General features: G+C 35.8%; 1 pseudogene; it reads left to right on the top strand.

Annotated features, from left to right (window-relative positions):
- Positions 1-8357: 8357 nt before the first annotated feature.
- Positions 8358-17230, top strand: LOC102025553 (annotated as a pseudogene).
- The last annotated feature ends 1975 nt before the right edge of the window (positions 17231-19205 follow it).

Below are 19205 nucleotides of genomic sequence, written 5' to 3'. Positions count from 1 at the left end.
ATCCAACTCAGGACCTTGTGCTTTCCAGGAAGGAGCATATGCTGCTGAGCTATATCCCTGGCCCCAATTTGTTGTTTTAATTGAGCTGGGCGGTGGTCCTCTAGTGTTTAGGAAGCTGCACAAGTGATTCTAATGCCATTGAGGTTGTGAACAATTGCTCAAGACAAAGGATTGACTCCTGTAGGCAGATGCTGGTAGTTTCCACACAGATTCACTCAAGAAATCACAAGTACAGCACCCTGGATAGTTTTCCTGATGATCAAGCATGGAATCAAAAAGCTCATAAAAATCACCAGAAGTTCATGTGGCTAGATGATTTTTATGTAAGGAAAGAAAATGACTCAGCTTTTCAGTAGAAAAATGAAAATAGAGGAGAAAAGGAGAAAAGGAGAAAATCAGAGGTAACATATATATTTTAGATGAGAAACAAAAATTAAGTTACCAACTAGACAGTTTATGGAATCCTGAGGTTTAGCCACTATTTGATATTTTAAACAGTGTAAGACATATGGCCTTTGGCAAAAGAGAAATAAAGAAAATTATAGAAATGCTAGAGTTCTTTTTTGTATTGTTTTTGTTTTTGACAGAAACCTATAATATGCTGTCTTCTGTAATCCACTGATTCACCTCATGATTTGAAGAAATGTTTTCGGTATAGTCACACAAAATAAACAGAAATGCTTAATCAATCTTTACCTTGTCTCTTATTGTATACTCTGAAAAAGTCAAGGTAGTGACAAATTATATTTAGGTCATTGTCATGGTCTAAAATTAAGATTGGGGTACTAATTCTGTTTATAAAAATATTAAACAAATAGCAATATATCTTGGTGAAAAATTGGAGGCAACACTTTAAGAAGGACTCTTTTCCAGGGGCTGGGGATTTAGCTCAGCGGCAAAAGTGCCTGCCTGGCAAGCGCAAGGTCGTGAGTTTGGTTCCTGGTACCGGAGGAAAAAAAAAAAAAAAAAAAAAAAACTGTGAGGAAGAAGGACTCTTTTCCTTAGGTCTCTGAGTAATAGAGTTGAACAGCATATACATAATATACTGACTGGATTCTGTTGTCTCAATTTAGTGCACAGATGCTAACCTTATTGTTGTTAGTTTGTATGGATATTTGTATACTCATCCCAGTTTGGAAGTAGTTTGGACCCCTTGTATCCCGCTCATGCTATGTACTAAATTACCTTTGCTAAAGTCTATCAGGGAGATGTCAACAAATAATGAGCCTCTCACTTGTGACCATTATATGGCTCCATTTTTTTGAGGGGGACAGGGTCTCTGTATGTAGCTCTTACTGGCCTCAAACTTAAGGAAATAGTCCTGCCTCAGCCTTCCCAGTGCTGGGATTATAAGCATGTGACACATCTAGTTTATTTCTCCATTTTCATTCTTCTATTCAGGGATCATTCTAATTGCCTATGGAAATAAATATATACTTTTTTACTTCATGTCTTCTAGGACAATGGGTTCTAAATTTTTGGATTTCATGTTCTTGTAAATTTTTAAAATAAAATTGGGAAACTCTTATATTCACACGTTTTAATCTTCCCAAGTAAGGCTTTTAAGGAAAACAAATATGTCTAACAGGATTATTATTTCATTTAAGAAGTAACTAAAAAAGTGCAAGCACTAGCTGCTTTAATATTTTTTCTAATTCTGAAGTACTCTTTTAAATACTGAGGGAGCCAGGTGTGGTGTTGCATGCCTAATCCCAGCACTCGGGAGGCTGAGGCAGGAGGATCACCATGAGTTTGAGGCCAGCCTGGGCTACATAATGAGTTCAAGGACAGTCTGAAATATACAGTGAAACACTGTCTCAAAAAAATTTTTTTTAAATTTATATACTTAGTGATTGCTATGATAGTTACTTCTCCAATTCTTCTATAAAAATTATCACCAATCCTAAGTACAAGGTAATGCCCAGTAAATATTTTAAAACTGATAATTCTAGTTGTTTCATATTCACATACTATCTTGTTGAGTCAGTGAAATGAATGAGTGAATCATTGTTTTTTGCTGGTATATTCAGAAAGTTTGGACACTAGTGCTCAGTCCTTTGAGCAAGGAGATATAGTCACCAAAGCCAGATGAATAGATTCATCTCTGTATCTAGATATAGTCACCAAAGCCAGATGAATAGATTCATCTCTGTATCTAGATATAGTCACCAAAGCCAGATGAACAGATTCATCTCTGTATCTGCCACTGCACTGCTGTAAGTAAAGCAGCCTTGTTCAATGGAAATGTGAGTTTTGATTAGAAGTGTTTTGATTATTGTGTTTCTGCTATTGAATAATTAGTCCATCTTATATAGGTAATATTTAGTAGACACTTAAAAATTTCCAATTGAGTTGTCTTCTTACACTTAAATGTGAACTGATTAATAAATTTGTAGTTTTAATATCTTTTATTTATTCCATTTTATCCCCAAATACAATGATGTTTAAAAATGTACACACTTTTTCATTGAAAAGTTTATTTAAAAGGTTAGATAACTGCTTAGGGAAATGGTACATGTGTTTCCCATGCTTGCTTTGGTTTGCAAACTGCATACTTCTGTTGACTGTTAAATAGGACACAAGTAGTGATTTAGCTCATTACTCTTTCACTGAAAGCTATTGTGGGCCTGGGGATATGGCTCAGCGCCACAAGCGCCTGCCTGGCAAGCATGAGGTAGTGAGTTTGATTCCTGGTACCAAAAAAAAAAAAAAAGTTATTGCAATTTGAATCAAGAAACCACAAACGGATCCACATCCCACCCACAAATACCATCTCACTGAAAATATCTGTTGTATAGAATACTACAGAAGGCAAGTCAAACACTGGATAATTCCTTTTCCTCATTTCTAACTATTGATCTTGCTTGCAATTTGGTATTTACCTGGATACATATACACAGGCCAGTTGTCCTATAATTATGCTTTCAAAAATAATATGTGTCACCTTAATCATTTTAAGTGCGCAGTTCTGTAGTCTTAAGAATAGTCACATTGTCTTACAAATGATCTTCAGAACTTTTCATCTTGCAAAACTGAAATTGGACCCATTAAACCACTTCGCATTTCCTCTCCCTGTTGGCCCCTACAGCCACTAGTATACCTTTTGTTTCTGTGAATTTGGCTATTTTTTAAAAATTTATTTTTAGTTTCCATTTGTGATACCGGGGATTGAGTCCAGAACCTTTGTGCTAAGCTACATCCGAACCTTTAGATGATGATGATTATTTTATTTTGAGGTAGAATCTCATTAATTTGCTAAGTTGCCCAGGCTGGGTTTGAACTTTCAATTCTCCTGCTTCAGCCTCCCAGTATGCCGAAATTACAGGAGTGTGCTACCATACTTGCCAGCTTGTACTTTTTAAAAACCAATATTGGATCAACCTATATCCCCAGATGGGTAATTTGCTCTTGAAAAAAATCTGACCATGTATGATAATCTTTTATCTCCTGTTACTGTGTGTGTTTGTGTGTGGTACTGATGATTGGTCCCAGAGCCTCATACACGGTAGGCAAGTGCTCTGTCATTGAGGTGTATGCCTAGCTTTAATTTTTGTTTTTAAATTTGAGACAGGGTCTCACTAGTTTGCCTAGGCTGTGCTTGAATTTGTGACCATATTACCTCAGCCTCCTGGGTAGCTAGGGTTACAGGTATGCACCACTATACCAAGCTCCATATCTTTGCCTTTTAAAAAAAGAAGTAAAATGTTTGCTTTCAGTTTCCAGTCAGTTGATTTTATATGATCATAAAAATATGACATTTTTATTAGAAAATGTTTAGGAAATATGGACAAATTTTAAGAAGCAGAAAAAATTCACCCATCATCTCCTCAAACTAGAAGCTACCACTCACAACTGCTATTTTGACACATTTTCATTTGTTGTGTTTTTTGTTTTTCAACCTGCATGTCTGCCCCTGTTCGTGTGTAAATTATAGGACACATACAATTTTGTACCTGCTTTTTTAACTTAATACTGTATCATAAGCGTTTTGTCTTGATTTTAGAAAAATATTTATTTACATAAATTTGATACCTGTACAATATTTAGTTTTTAAAATAACCTTAACTTGATATAAGTAGTTTCTGTTGGGCTTTTAGATTGTTCCTTCCTGGCATTTTGCTTTTATAAGAATCTCTGGCTCACTTTTTTGGTTTTTTTCTCTTGGTACCGGGAATCAAACTCAGGACTTTGTGCTTACCAGGCAGGCACTTATGCCACTGAGCTATATCCCTGGCTCTGGCTCATCTGTGAGGAAAAATAGTCAACATTTTATGTTACTTCCCAAGGATAGGCTCCCAGAAGTAATAATTTAATTTTGTGTCAAAGTGTGAGATTGTTCACAAGACTCTTGAGTCATATAACCAAACTGTTTTCCAGAAAGTACCAATTTACTTCCTAAAAGGAAATGAACATGTGTCTTTTCATTACACCCTGGCCAGCATTAGGAATGATAAAAAATTTAAATCTGTACCAATTTGATTTTTTGTGACATGGTATTCCACCATTTTCAAATATTTTAAAATACAAAAATTGTTTTCTTCCTCTTTTTTGCTGGGGGGTTGAATTTGCTATGTAGTTCAAGCTTCCCTTGAACTCATTATGCAACCTATGCTGGCCTCAAACTAGTGGTGATCCTCTTTTTGTGTTTGTTTGTTTTTTTTTTTGTCTTTTTGAGACAGGGTCTCACTGTGCAGTTCGGGCTGGCCTTGAGCTCACTTTGTAGCCCAGGCTGGTCTCGAACTCAACAACGATCCTCCTGCCTTAGCCTCCCGAGTGCTGGGATTACAGGAGTGTGCCACTACACCCGGCTAGTGGTGATCCTCCTACCTCAGCTTCCTGAGTGCTGGGATCATAGGCCTGCACCACCACACTTGGCTTTCTCTTCCTCTTTTTATATTGTGTCTGTGCCAGTTCATCTTGATCGTCATTTTGACAGGATTAATGAAAGGTTATTAGATCATCTTGGCACTATACTCATCAGTGGATTAATGCACTGATGTTTACAGTTGAATGTGTTGTTAGGAGGTGGGCACCAGTTGGAGGTGGGTACTGGGGCCTGCCTTTGGAGGATGTATCTTTTGTTAGCATTCTTGCCCTCTGCTCTGCTTCTCACCTTCCATAAAATGAACCCTTTGCCCCACTATGTTTGTCTCCCATAATGTTCCTGCCTTGGAGTCAGCTGACCATGGACTGAACCCTCTGAAACCATGAGGAAAATCAAATTAAATTGCAGGTGTTAAGGTATTTTGTACCAGCAATGGGAAAGCTGACTAATACACTGTCATATATTTTATATTTTTCCCAAGTTCCCTACATGAAATTTAACACATATGGCAGGAAAGCTAACAGTTCAACATCTGATATCTTTGAGTATAAGTATAATTAATATCCTCTTGTCCACGGCTGATATGTATGTTCTAAGACCGCCAGTGGATTCCTGAAATTTTGCATAGTACTGAATGCTTTATATATTATATTTTCCCTATATCTAATATCTTTTTTTTTGGTTTTTCTCCGGTACCAGGAACCGAACTCACGACCTTGCGCTTGCCAGGCAGGCGCTTTGCCGCTGAGCTAAATCCCCAGCCCCCCTATATCTAATATCTATCAAATGATCAATGCATAAATCAAGCAAACTGAGAGATAAATAATAGCTAATAATAAAATAGAACAATTATAATAATACATGGATATAAAAGTTATGTGAATGTGGTCTCTCTCAAAATATCTTATTTTACTGTACTCTTCTTCCTGTTATGATATGAGATGATGCAATACCTACATGATGAGATGAAATGAACTGAATGGCACAGGCATTGTGATGTAGCTTTAGGCACCAACATAAGAATTATCTCAACATAAACTCTGTGATACCACTATAGTTGATCTGATAACTAAGGCAGCTACTAAGTAGTTAATGGGCAGGTACTGCATAGTGTGACTGGATAATTATGTCTGGAGCTAGAGAGCCCAAGGTTTCATTATGGTACTAAGAGTGGTACACAATTTAAAACTTATGAACTATTTGTTTCTGTCACTTTCTGTTTAGTGTTTTCAGCTGGTGGTTTACTGAGGACAACTAAAATGTTAGAAAATGAAACCTTTAAACAGGGACTACTGTACTTGCTAAACTTGAAATAGGTAGCTGGTTGATAGTGCTATATTAGAGGTAATGTTTATAGCTAGAAGAGTCCTCATGTTTCAGATTACAAATACTGCTAAATTACTTTCACTTACTACCTCTCCCCCACTGTCTCTATAAAACAGAAATTGGAATCTAGAGATTTAAAAATTTTAAAGCCATCTGAAATGATACTATGAGGAAAATCTTGCAAAACTTCCGTAATAAAGAAGCTAACAAAAGTGAGTTTTATTGTAAAGAACAAAGACTTTTATTTAAATGGTTGAAAAACATTTCTATTTAATTTTAATGTCTTTAATGATTCATTTCCTATTGTTAATAGCAATAATCCCCATGGTGAGTTATATTCTTGCTAAAGTCATAATAGATCTCTATTCACTCATTTAACAGCATGAAAGTATGCTTTTTAAACAGTTGAATGGTAATAATTAATCTTTACTTCAGTATTTCTTCAATAACTTGTGAAAAAGCAGGATTTTTCTAAGTCTGTCATTATAGTTGATGAATATATGGAATTATTACAATATAATTTAGAGCTAAAATTTCTTTAAGGAAATTGTTTTCTTTATGACTGCAAATCCTAGCTTTAGCCCTCGGAAAGAATTACCTATTTTTGTGTGACATCCTATGCTTCTCATTGAAAATTTGTCAAAATGTTTTGATATTTACCAAAGTATTTTAATATATTAATAATCTAAATTCCATAGCCAGTACTCTCAGTTGTAATCCAAGAACTATGTCTTTATAATATATTAGCTTACATTCATTTCTCATTTTTCACTGAAGGTTTTTAATAGAAACATACTTGATAGATATTTTCCTAATTCAACAATTATTATTATTCATTTTGAAAGAAAAACAGAGGTGATAGATTCTAAGTGGTTTGCCAGGGCTATAGAGCTAACAAGAAGATATTAAGATTGTTGATTGAACCCTTATCCATTAGACCAAACTGTTAGTGTAAAATGATATATAACAGCTGTTAACCTTTTGGGCCCTCTAGTAAACACACATGTGCATATGAAAGGGGGCATGTTCTTAAGTCAATATAAAGTTAAAGTAAGATTTGATTAAGGAAGAGCTTGTTTAAAAGGAGGCATTGAAGACTACAGTATTTTTTCAGCATGCTTACAGAGTGTTACCTTATGATAAATATTATAATATCCTCTTCCTTTTAACAATGCAAAATAGATGTTTCAAAAGGAAAACAATTACATTACTCTAATTTAACTTTATTTATGCATGAAATACATTGCTATTTGTGGATTTTTTTTGTACTGAGAATCAAACTCACAACCTCTCACTTGCCAGGAAGGTGCTGTGCTGCTGAGCTATATCCCTGGCCCTGTGGATTGTTTTTAAGTCTTTCCTCACACATCCATGATTTTGTTTCTTCCTTAATTCCAATTGTATATGATATAGATACAATTTTTACTATGGAGTTTTGTGATTTTATTTTATCTTGAAAATTGAGTAAATTCCAAGGGACCAATATAAATTGGAGATTCATAAACAAATTTCACTTATTCTAATAATCTGTCACGTGCTGAGACTGCTTTGCAGTGGAGTATTTGTTTTCTTACTGAGAACCTTCTGCAGTCATATAATTAATTCATTAAGTATAGTTGTAAAATAAGGATACCAATACGAAAATTCTCAGTGATATGTCAGAAAAGAGTCAAATATGAGCATGCCTCTTGAGGCAGCACTGGCAGAAAGAGAAGACGGTAATTGCACTCAGGCACTTAAAATAGTCATTAGTATGAGAGGAAGTCCAAGCACTGGGCACTTCATGGTATATGAGATAAAAGATATGATGATAAAATCATATTTGTCTTAAAAGTCCCTTATGGGGATAATACTGTTTCTCTATAGGCATACAAAGCCAAGGTATGTAGAGTCCAAGAGTATGTGGTATTTGAAAATCAGCATGGTCAAATTGGCATTACAAAACTCATGCCTCAGGATTTTCATCTCTTGCAGAATTTTCAAGGTTCTATCCTCCAGACATGGAAGTATTAATTCAAGATCAGGCATGAGACCATCAGAATACATTGACCATAAATGGAGATCTGATGGACACCAATGACCTATGGAATACTACTGCAATGCCCTTTGCAAACCTGGGTTATTTGAGCCATTCACAAGGGATGAATTGCACTTGTTCTCTACTATTGAGTTGAAACTCATTAAATCACTATTGCTTAGGGCTAAAATGGGTTGTGGAAATGGGGGTCAGATTGAGCCCCAGGATGGGTGAGTAGGAGAAGGAACTGAGGATGAGATTAGAATGCTTTTAAAATCAAGCTTGAACTGTGTGAAGAGGTAAGAGAGGGTGGGGCACCCGGAAGGCATGGGTTGACTGGGTGCAGCTGAAACACATGGGATGTTTTAAATATTTTTTATAACTCAAAATGGAAACTTAGGAATTCTTTTAGTTTCAGGAATACCTAGAGTAAAAATCACCTAAGATTTTTCACTAAAGATGGACAACTGTTTGGGCAAAGTAATTGTTATATAACAGCTATTTGTCATTTTTAGTCTTTTCTTTTTTACTTTTGGGAATTGAATCCAGGGTCTTTCTACTGACCTATAGTCCCAGCTCATCTTTATTTTTTTTAATCTTGAGATATAATCTTGCTAAATTGCCAAGTTGTCCAGTCTGGACTTGAATGTATGATCCTCCTGCCTCACCCTCCCAGTGTGCTGGGATTACAGGCATATGCCACAAAGCCTGGCTATTTCCTTTTTTTTTTCCCCTCTCCATCAACCAAGCTTTCAATTTTTCTTGAAACAATATGTTTTCTTCTCTATAAATTCTTGAGGTCATCTTCATTTAGTGATTCTGAAAATAAAGTACCTAATTTGAGCCCCCTTTCCTTATACCGCCATTCTCTTGTGATATAGGTAATTGAACTAATTCTGTTGAGATCAGCAGTACTCTGGCCAGACAGAAAAACTTTTTTAAAATTTTAAGTGTAGTGATCATATAGTTGCCTGTCTAAACTGGATCACTTGTAAGACTAAAAGGGGGTGCTACTAATAACTAAGTGGAAATGACAGTTATTAGCCTGAAGTGTCACAAGCAAAACTGGATATAGGGTCATCCTAGTACATAATTTGATGCCTGATATTCTAAATTTCTTTCTATTATAGCCATTAAGTTATTATAAATGAATTCTTATAAAGTTCTATTTAAATTGATATCTTAAAATTATGTAGTATATTTTGAACTCACAATTTGTATGGCTAATTTTTTTTTCTTCTAGTAAAATAATGTGCAATTTCAAGAAGCATGTAACTTAATATAACAAGAAATGTGCAATAAAATGTGCTAAATTCAAAATTTCTCCTTTCTTCTACCCTCATGTAGCCCACATGCCTTTCTTTTAAACCTCTTGAACTTTCTTTAACCTTTTGTAAATATTCTAGGAGAGAGGAACCCTTGCGAGCTATAGCATTTCAAGGCGGCAGATAATTGTGAAGAGATACAACGCAAACTAACGATAACGTTTAGCACTTAGGCCATGCTTTAAGAACATTGACCAATTAATTCACATAGCATCTCCCTGTAAAGCAGTAAGTAGTATTTTAAAACAATTTTTTTTAGCACGTTTGCAGTCCATAGTGATTACGTTTCTGTGGGGAATGTGTACATGTATATAACACATCTAAATTCTTTTTTGTCCCCTTCCCCTCCCACCCCTCCCAGCTCCCTCCAACTCTTGCTCCTCTTCCCATTTGCAAAAGTTCTATTTTCATTTTTTCTGCAATCCCCCTCTCTCTTTTTCCTTTTTTTTTTTTTTTTTTTGTACCAGGAATCAAACTCACAACCTTGTGCTTGCCAAGCAGGCGCTGTGTGCTGAGCGATATCCCCAGCCTCCCCCTTTTTTATTTTTTATTTATTTATTTATTTTATTTTTTTGGTTTTTCTCCGGTACCGGGAACCGAACTCACGACCTTGCGCTTGCCAGGCAGGCGCTTTTGCCGCTGAGCTAAATCCCCAGCCCCCTCCCCCTTTTTAAAATCCCTCTTTCCTTCCTTTCCTCCCTTTTTCCTCTATTTCTTGTTCCCCTTCCCGTTTGAAAAAGACCTTCCTAATTTCTGTTATCTTTTATTTTGCTCTTTATTTATACTTTGAGTTTCTCATATAAGAGAAACCATGCAATATTTAAACATGTGTATCTTTTTTATTTCACTGGACATTATGGTCTCGAAGTGTATCCACTTTCCTACAAATGCTTCAAGTTCGTTGTTCCTTATGGCAGAGTAGTACTTCATTTAAGCGACATTTTAAAATCCATTCATTTGTTAACAGGCATATAGGGTGTTTCTAAGATTTAGCTGTTATATTTTGTGCTGCTATAAACATGGATATGTGTGTCTCATTGAAATAAGAGACTGACTCTTCTGGGAAAATATCTAGAAAGAAAATAGCTGGGTCAATTGGAATTTCTAGTTTTAATTTTTTGAGGAATCTCCATGCTGATATCCATAGTGGTTGTACTAGTTTACAGTCCCAACAACAGTGTACAAGCCTCCCTTCCAGCCAGCATTTGTTATTTGATTTCTTCATAATAGCCATTTTTACTGGAGTAGGATGGTATCTCAAAATTATTTTAATTTGCATTTCCCTAATGTACAGTGGTAAATGGTATGGTATTATCTCCCCTTATACAGTGAGAAGATGTGCAGACAGAAGCTGGTTGACTTTCTTGAGAAACTAGAACTAGTAAAATCTTGAACATAAATTAAAATTCTGTGTTCAAACTTGGGGGTCATTGGCAAGATATATATTAAAGCTATATATCTTGTATCTATTCATATTTTTATTTTGGATTACAATTTATTATAATTCCTTTATCAAAATATAGAAGAAAACTTTGTATTAGCCAAAAGGTTTAAATTAACCTTTCCTAGCTAGCAATCATAGGAAGAGAATTCTAGTCAGCAGTGGAACTCTGACAGGCTTTTTGATTATAATAAAATGAGATAGGGATTAGATATTAGTTTATATTAGCTTAAGGTTTATTTTACTCTGATAGCCAAGTCTCACTACTGCAATATGAGATTTTCCCATGTCAAAAGAATGCACAGAGCACTTTTTATCAGTGTAATTTCTAAATTTTCTGTCTTTGAGTAGTGATATATTGTGTTAAACTATTTCTTCCTCCCTGCTCATCTAGCTCTCCTTGTATTTGGGAGAGATGGCTTGTTGGAACAAGATACGAAACTGTGACTGGAACAATGTCAAAAGGTCCATTTGGGAATGAAGTCTTCCACCAGCAACTTGCATTAATCAGCTCAGTTAATTAGCCGCAGTGTCTATTGCAATGTGGTACAATTTGGCAATTGCTTTTCAATAAGTCAATCAAGTTATTGTGTCACTAACCTAACAAACATTAATGGAGCACCTACAACGTATAGGTATGTGCTTGGTATACTTTGATACTAGGTATACAAAGAAGAGATACACTTCTTATCCTTACCCATATTTTTGCTTAAAAAGTCTCTGTGCATATCCATTGACAAAGTAGTGAAACCATGCTGTGGGAATGAGCTACCTTGCCAGCTTGTCACAGTTTCTTCACTGGTAAAACACAACATATGTGTACCAAAGAAATGGTGCATTTTGGCAGAATAAGTGCTAGTTTAGCTTCCGTGCATCTTGTTTCCTCTTAAAATAGCGTCACTAGCTACTCTTATTTTTGACCTGATTTGGGCATTTGATAAGATATTTGGGTCAACTAGATGCGAATGAGCAAATTCAATAAAAAAGCATATTCATAAAATTAACTTAGGACAATGGTTAAATTCAAGATTAGAATTTTTCTCAGTAAAGATTATTCTTGAGTAATTTAAACATTATAGATATTACTAGGAAGAGAATTTGTGTTACAACTATTAGTAAGAGATATGCTTTAAAATTACACGAGAAGTAGTTGAAAGCAAATACTTTGAGTTTTAGATTTAAGGTAATATAAAATCACTTATACTCAAAATATGACTTTAAGGAATGAAATTCGGACAGATACTTGTGTTTCTTCATCTTTTAAAAATTTTCACCAGTATGGAAATATGTAATACCCACGTGCTACCTTGGCAAAACTTGTTAACCTTGACATTTGGTGATGACCTAGAAAAAGAAACTAAGCTTGCTGAAAATCTGGGCAAATATAATTCTTTCAAACAGAATAACTTTATTTATGAAGGACAATGTTTATAAGTGAAAGTAAGAGATAGTAATGGATTCTGAAATAATCTTAAAGATAACAGTATTTATGACTCACTGCATAGCTGTAAGAGAGACTCACACAGTAGATGACAATGTATCTGAGTAACAGAAGGGAGAGGAGTGACTATTTTACCCACTGTTTAAAATTACTGAGGAGCCCAGCTGGCATGGTGCGCACGCCTGTAATCCCAGCACTCGGGAGGCTGAGGCAAGAGGATCCTTGCAAGTTCAAGACCAGCCTGGGCTCCAAAGTGAGCTCAAAGCCAGCCTGAACTGCACAGCGAGACCCTGTCTCAAAAAGAAAAGAAAAATTGAGGTTACTTTTTTAGCACAGGCAGAGGAAATCTGGTTTAAATTTTGTCTTGGTTATCTAACAGAGTATATTTGGAATATATACATAATAACCTAATTTAGTTTCTTTTTACCTGAGAAAATTAGCTATAAAGTAAACTAGTGAAGTAGTATAATCCAAAGATATAATATTAATGGCTTGAACTTGGAGAGCTTTTTAACTACCATAAGTTTATCTTTCTATTTTCAAAGTAATGTATGTTTATTATACAATATTTAGAAAATACAAAATAACATAAAGAATAGAAAATGATTATTATCATTTTACCCCTAAACAATTGCTATCAGTATTCTTTTTGGTAAACATTTTCATTTTTAAGAATTTTTTACACTAGTATATGTTTATTTTATATATATATTCATTGTGGGGAATTGGTATGTATACACAACACATCTCAATATCTTTTTGTTTACATGTTATCATGTACTTCATTCTCATTAATTTTTGTGAGATGTTTCCTTTTTATACATTGTCAACCTAGATGCACAATTTTGATATGATATTTCTTAATGTCAATCTCTTTTTTTAATTTTAATTTTTTTTTTTTGAGATTTGAGTGGTCTTGTTATGTAGTTCAGCCAGGACTTGAACTTACTTTGTAGCCCAGGCTGTCCCTGAACTCATGGCAATCCTCCTGCCTCAGCCTCCCGAGTGCTGGGATTACAGGTGTGCATCACTCCACCCAGCCTTAATGTCAATCACAATCATAAACATTCTTCATTTTATTATTACATCATTTTAAAAAATAGTTTTTATGATTTAAGAATGGTTGTACAATGTTTAATAGATTCAATGTGCAGTAATTTATTTAGCCATGTCTCCTGGTTGTATGTTTAAATTATTTTACACATTTTTAAGCTTATGAATAATATTTGGATATTGTTGTTCTTAAAATTACTCCGTGTTTACAGTTTTTCCAGAGAATTGATAACTGGAAGTGTAACCAGTGCATAAGAGAAAAACAAAGATATTTAAGGCTGTTGGTAAATATTGTCAAATTCCTTACCTTAGAATGTGCTATGATCTGAATGCATTTTTTCCTCCACTGTGCAAATCATATTTTGAACCAATAATATTAGAGGTAGGGCCTTTGAGAGGTGATTAGTTGGAAGATCTCTGCCCTTATGAATAGGAGTAGTGCCCTTATTAAAGAGGCTTGAAGCATTTTCACCTTTCTGCCACATGAAGATGCAGTGGAAGTTCCATTTATGAAGCAGAACTGAAGATAAAATGCTTGAGAAAAAGTGTGCCCAAGGAGGAAGCTCATCTATGAAAATGCTAGGCACCGTCCCAAGGCATCCAGGCAGCTATACAGAACTGAGATTTGAGTGGCAAAGATGGCAAGTAAAGCTGGCAACTTCTATGTACCTGCAGATCCCAGATTGGCAAGCTATTAGGATCAGAGGTATCCATGATATGGGCCCAGGTCCAAAAGGTGTTATAGCTTCTTTGCCTTTACCAGATCTTCAGCGGCACTCAGCTGTAGTTGCAGTCCTGATTGGAACCATGTATTATGTGAGAGTACCCAAACCTGAAGTCAGCAAAGGAATGAATCTACAAGAATGGTTATGGTCCACTCAATAAGCAGAAAATTATCTTGACAGAAACCTCTTTGATTGTTTGTACCCTTGGTAAATAAGACATCATCTACATGAACTATCTGATTCATGAGATCTATGATGCTGGAAATGTTTCAAAGAAGCAAATAACATCTTGTGGTCTTTCAAATGATCTTCTCCAGAGGTGGAATGAAGAAAAAGATTACCCATTATGTAGAAGGTAGAAATGCTGGTGACAGGTAAGACAAGATCAAGAGACTTTTTTTTTTCTGGTACTGGGAATCAAACTCAGGACCTGGCACTTGCAAGGCAGGTGCTTGTGCTGCTGGGCTATACCCGCCCCCAATAGGCTTATTAAAAGGATGAACTAAGGTCTCTACTATGGTATTTTTGCAATCTGGCCAGTTACGTGTGTATATAAATATACATAAAATACACACACACACACACACACACACACACACACACACACATATTCTTCTTAGGCTTTTATAGAAGAATTTACTAAAAATATTGTTTCGTTCTGCCCTGTTGTCCTGCTGTTAATTTTTAGCAATGCACAAAGCATTCATTTGTTATACTTTTCTTTAAAAATAAACATCCCAAGATTGTTTTCATTATGTTTATTGATTAATGCCTAAGCATGGTGCTAAAATTCTGAGCTCATTTTGGGTACAAGATTGTCAAACTCGTACGTTTTGAATAACTTAAAGACTTCTTGAGACAACTGAAAGGCAGAGTTACCAGCAGAGTGAGCTTACAGTAGCTAATGGCCTAACAAGCACTGTCAAGCAGCCTTGCATTTCAGCTGTTCATTTTGCTGAAGGCAGATAATTTATGCTACAGACCAAGTACATAAAACCAGAGAGGAATGTTAATAGAAAAAAATTACAGATTCTTAAAGTGACAGGGCTTTTTAAAAAAATTTAACTGATTTAATCAGGATGCAATATTATCAGATCATGCAAAAATTTGAATGAAATGTGGGTAAGTATAAAATGCAAGAACTTTGTAAGAGTAAACAAATACAGCATATTTGATTTAAAACAGAGGGCAGTGTCTGCCATGTAGCAGGCATTGAGAAATGTTTATTGAATAAAGGAAGGAGTATTTATTTTTTCTGATGTCCTGAACATACATTCTTATTACTACTAAATTGTACTGAACTGACTTTTCAAATACGCTAAATTATTTATTGTAAAGCTGATAAATCTTTAAGCAGATGTGTTTTCTTTGATTTTCTTTTTTTTGCTAGATGTTTTTGGTAGATATTTGCCTTTTATGGTTATGGCTTGATTATAAAATATGATACATAAATATGGGCAGATCATTAATGAAAGTGCTCAGGAAAAACTAAAAAATTTCAAGTATCTCAGAAAAACTTCCTAGTTAATTTAAAATACCACAGTGAGAGCCAAATTATAGGGTGGATCAGTTTTAAAACGTTGGGATACCCTTGGTAAATTATTTCTTCCTAGAAAAGACTTCTATACTTTCTTAGAAGTTAATTATGATAAGAGCAAAAACTGACCCACAGTACAGAGTATGTTTTACTTTCTTTAGTCAGAGAAGTGGGCTTTAAATTTAATTAACAAGTAGCCCGGTGATGATGATGATGATGATGATTTTTGCAGTAAATGAAACATTAATAGCTATCAATTATTAAGCACTGTTCATTTGCCGGTGACATATTAAGGCCTGTAGTGAGGATAAATCATTGTATCCTCATTCCAACATTACTAGGTACTATTATTATCACGCTCATTTTACAAATGTGGATCAGAGACATACAGCTTATATGACTTGTCCAAGGTTACAGAAGTAGTGGCGGTGAAGCTAGAATCCAAGCACAGCTCTGATTATGAGTAGTCGCTGGAGTTGTTGCATTTCTTTCTCATTTTTTTTTTGAGACAAGGTCTCACTATGTGGTTCAGTCTGGTCCTATGTAGTCTAGGCTGGCCTTGAACTCACAGCGATCCTCCTGTCTCAGCCTCCCAAGTGCTGGAATTACAGATATGTGCCACGTTGCCCAGCCTGCACTTCTATGTATATGTTCGACTTATCTAAAACTGTTCATAACACGGAAACATGTGAAACTTATCTCAGTTACCAGTGAGTATGCAAGGTCTGTTCTTATGCTTGATGGTACAGGAAAGTTTTCATTTTCTTCCACTCCAACTTCCTATTCACTAGTTCTTACAAACTAAGTGACTTAGTAAACTTGCCTTTTGAAATAATATAGTAATAACCAACATATACTGACTCATTTTGTGGGATGACTTTCTATTTGTTTTATAAACTATTTTAGTCATGACAATATCCTTGAAGAAAGCATTATTATTAGCCCCTCCTTGACAGATCAGGAAATTAAAGCTTAGCTAAGTTAAGAGTTAATACCATTTAGCAAAATGAAGCAATCTCAAAGCACACTGATTAAGTAAGCAGGCAGAGGAATTTGAATTTGAACCCAGGCTTTTTTGATTGACAGTTAACTTTCCTAACTGCCTCGCTCTAATGCTTTCTTACATCTGAAGCAGAGGGCCTGTCCCCAAGCAGGTCCAGACACTACTTTCCCTCCCTGTGAAGCATACCTCCCGCTGACATTCCCAGTTCACCAAGTGAGAGCGTGCAAGAGTTGGATTCCCAGAGAACATCTCTCTAGCTCTATCAGGCCTCCACATGTTGGAATATTCTATATAGATTTTTTGTTTTCTCATGGCTAGAACATTGACAGCCTTCAAGATTCCCCTGAGGGAAGACAGCTTTTTTTCCTGACATGTGAGCTACTCTCTGACTGCAGATGGAGGGTGTGGATTGCATCTGTCTTGGGGCTACTTTTCCCTCTGTCTCTCACTTACCAGCTGAAATGCTCCAAGCACTTTCCTGCTTCTTTTCATTCTCCCACTATTTCCCACAGAGTTTTTTTCTCTTTTTTAAGGTGAAACATAGATCTTTCTGTTTCATGTCACACCAGCTGTCTGCTTTGCCCTTCTTCACCTCTTAACCACCAACTGGAGCAAATGGAAAGGAATACATTTGTAAGAGTGGGACCGACCCAGGCGGCCTACCTCTGTTGGCTCAGTGGGTGACCTCCACGGGGGCAATAGTGTGAGTTTTTGTAATCTTGCTACTCTCCCTGGGAGGTCTTTTAGGGGATGGGTACCTAAGGATGTTTTTCTATCAGGCCTTTTTTTTCCCCACTTAGGTTTGATCTTGCATTCCATTGCTAAATCAGATAACAAGTACTAATTCCTGTGATGGAACTATACAGTTTGTAAACATTTTTTGTATTCTCTCATTGAACCCTTACAACCACTTACTCGTAAGTAGTATTCACACACTTAGGGATGAAAAAACTGGCTTAGAGTAGTTATGTGCCCAAGATCATGCAGCCCAAAATCCTTCGCTTGGAAATCTGTGTTCCTCCCAACTATATGATGCTACCTACAATAGCTTTTAAGTAGCAAGATCATCAGATTGAGTGGAATTGAGAAGAGTCTCATACTGTATAAACGCTTTATAACAGAGAACGTTTGGCAGTTGGAGTTCAGCACGAGGCCATACTCTAATAACTGTTTAATAAATTATTATTGGACTGAGCTGGCCAGATATTGTGATAAGCTTAATGCGAGTTACTCTCAGGCAACTCTTTTAACCTCATTGGCCCTATTCTTTATATTCCCTGAGGGTCTCGAAGTATTGTTTTGAGGATCAAATGAGGTAACCTATAGCTTTACAACCTGAAGGAGGAGTGTAGGAATTGTGTTTATGCTAAGGTTTTAAATTCTAAATTTCTCAGATAAACACTACACTCTACTTTTATGAATAGCTTTCTTTGGAATGCTCTTGTTTCCTAAACTCTGTGGGTGTATTTTGGTGAAGTTTGCATTTCTATTTTAAAGAGAAAAGTAGAAGTAAAGGGGCATGGGGAAGGAGAAACAAGGGTTAATGGGAAGGATAAGAACCAGGCCATAGAGGTGCACTTTTAAAAAGACAAACAATAAAACAATTGATGAAAAAGTAAAATAGCAAACACCTAGGGCATTCTTACGGTGAACCAGGCACTGTTCTACATGCTTCTAAGTCTTAACTAATACTCAGAATAAGTCTTAACTCAGTATTAGTCTTAACTAATACTCAGAATATGAATGGACTTATCTAAGTCTCTTTCTTTTAACCTTCTGAGGTACTGTTCTTATTTCCGCTGTACAGATGAAGAAACACGCACCATGTCGTAGGGCAATGTGCACAAGCCATGCAGCCAGGAAATGATAGGTAGAGCTGGAATTGGGGCAGCTCAGCTCTGCTCCAGCGATTGGGCACTTTTCACTTCAATGAGCTGCTTTTGGAATCAAGGTGTGAGGCCGGAAGCCCATGGGATAGCTTTTAGAAAATTGAAGAAAAGGCTGAATGACAGAGAATTCAATCCTGCTATCATGTAATTTGTTCTCAAAAGACTTTTTGGTTTTTTAAAAACAGATATTAATCAACAAAGCTGTAGCACTGGTACATAATATTTGGGAGGTCTGTTAGTTTGTTTTTCAAGTAGAATCAATCCTGGTGCTTTCTAAATTTAATTTTTTAGCTTCTTGATTGTTTATTCTTTCTGTCACACTGTAGAGCCAATAGCCTATGAATGGACTTATCTAAGTCTCTTTCTTTTAACCTTTTTTCCCTCCCTAAATAAAGCTACTTTTAAGATAGATAATATATTTTGTTTAAAATAAAAAGCTCAGGGTGGGGGCCGGGGATACAGTTCAGTGGCACAAGCACCTGCCTGGCAAGTGCAAGGTCCTGAGTTTGATTTCCAGTACAAAAAAAAAAAAGTTCAAGGAAGTATATCGTGAAAATTCTCTTACATCATGAAATTGTCATTCATCATTCCTCATTGTAACATACCCCAACCCCCACTACCAG

This window comes from Chinchilla lanigera, unplaced genomic scaffold, assembly GCF_000276665.1.
Source record: "Chinchilla lanigera isolate Chin_1 unplaced genomic scaffold, ChiLan1.0 scaffold00009, whole genome shotgun sequence".
Lineage (NCBI taxonomy): Eukaryota > Metazoa > Chordata > Mammalia > Rodentia > Chinchillidae > Chinchilla > Chinchilla lanigera.
The sequence above is the reverse complement of the archived record's forward strand: the minus strand, read 5'-3'. Positions and strand labels throughout refer to the sequence as shown.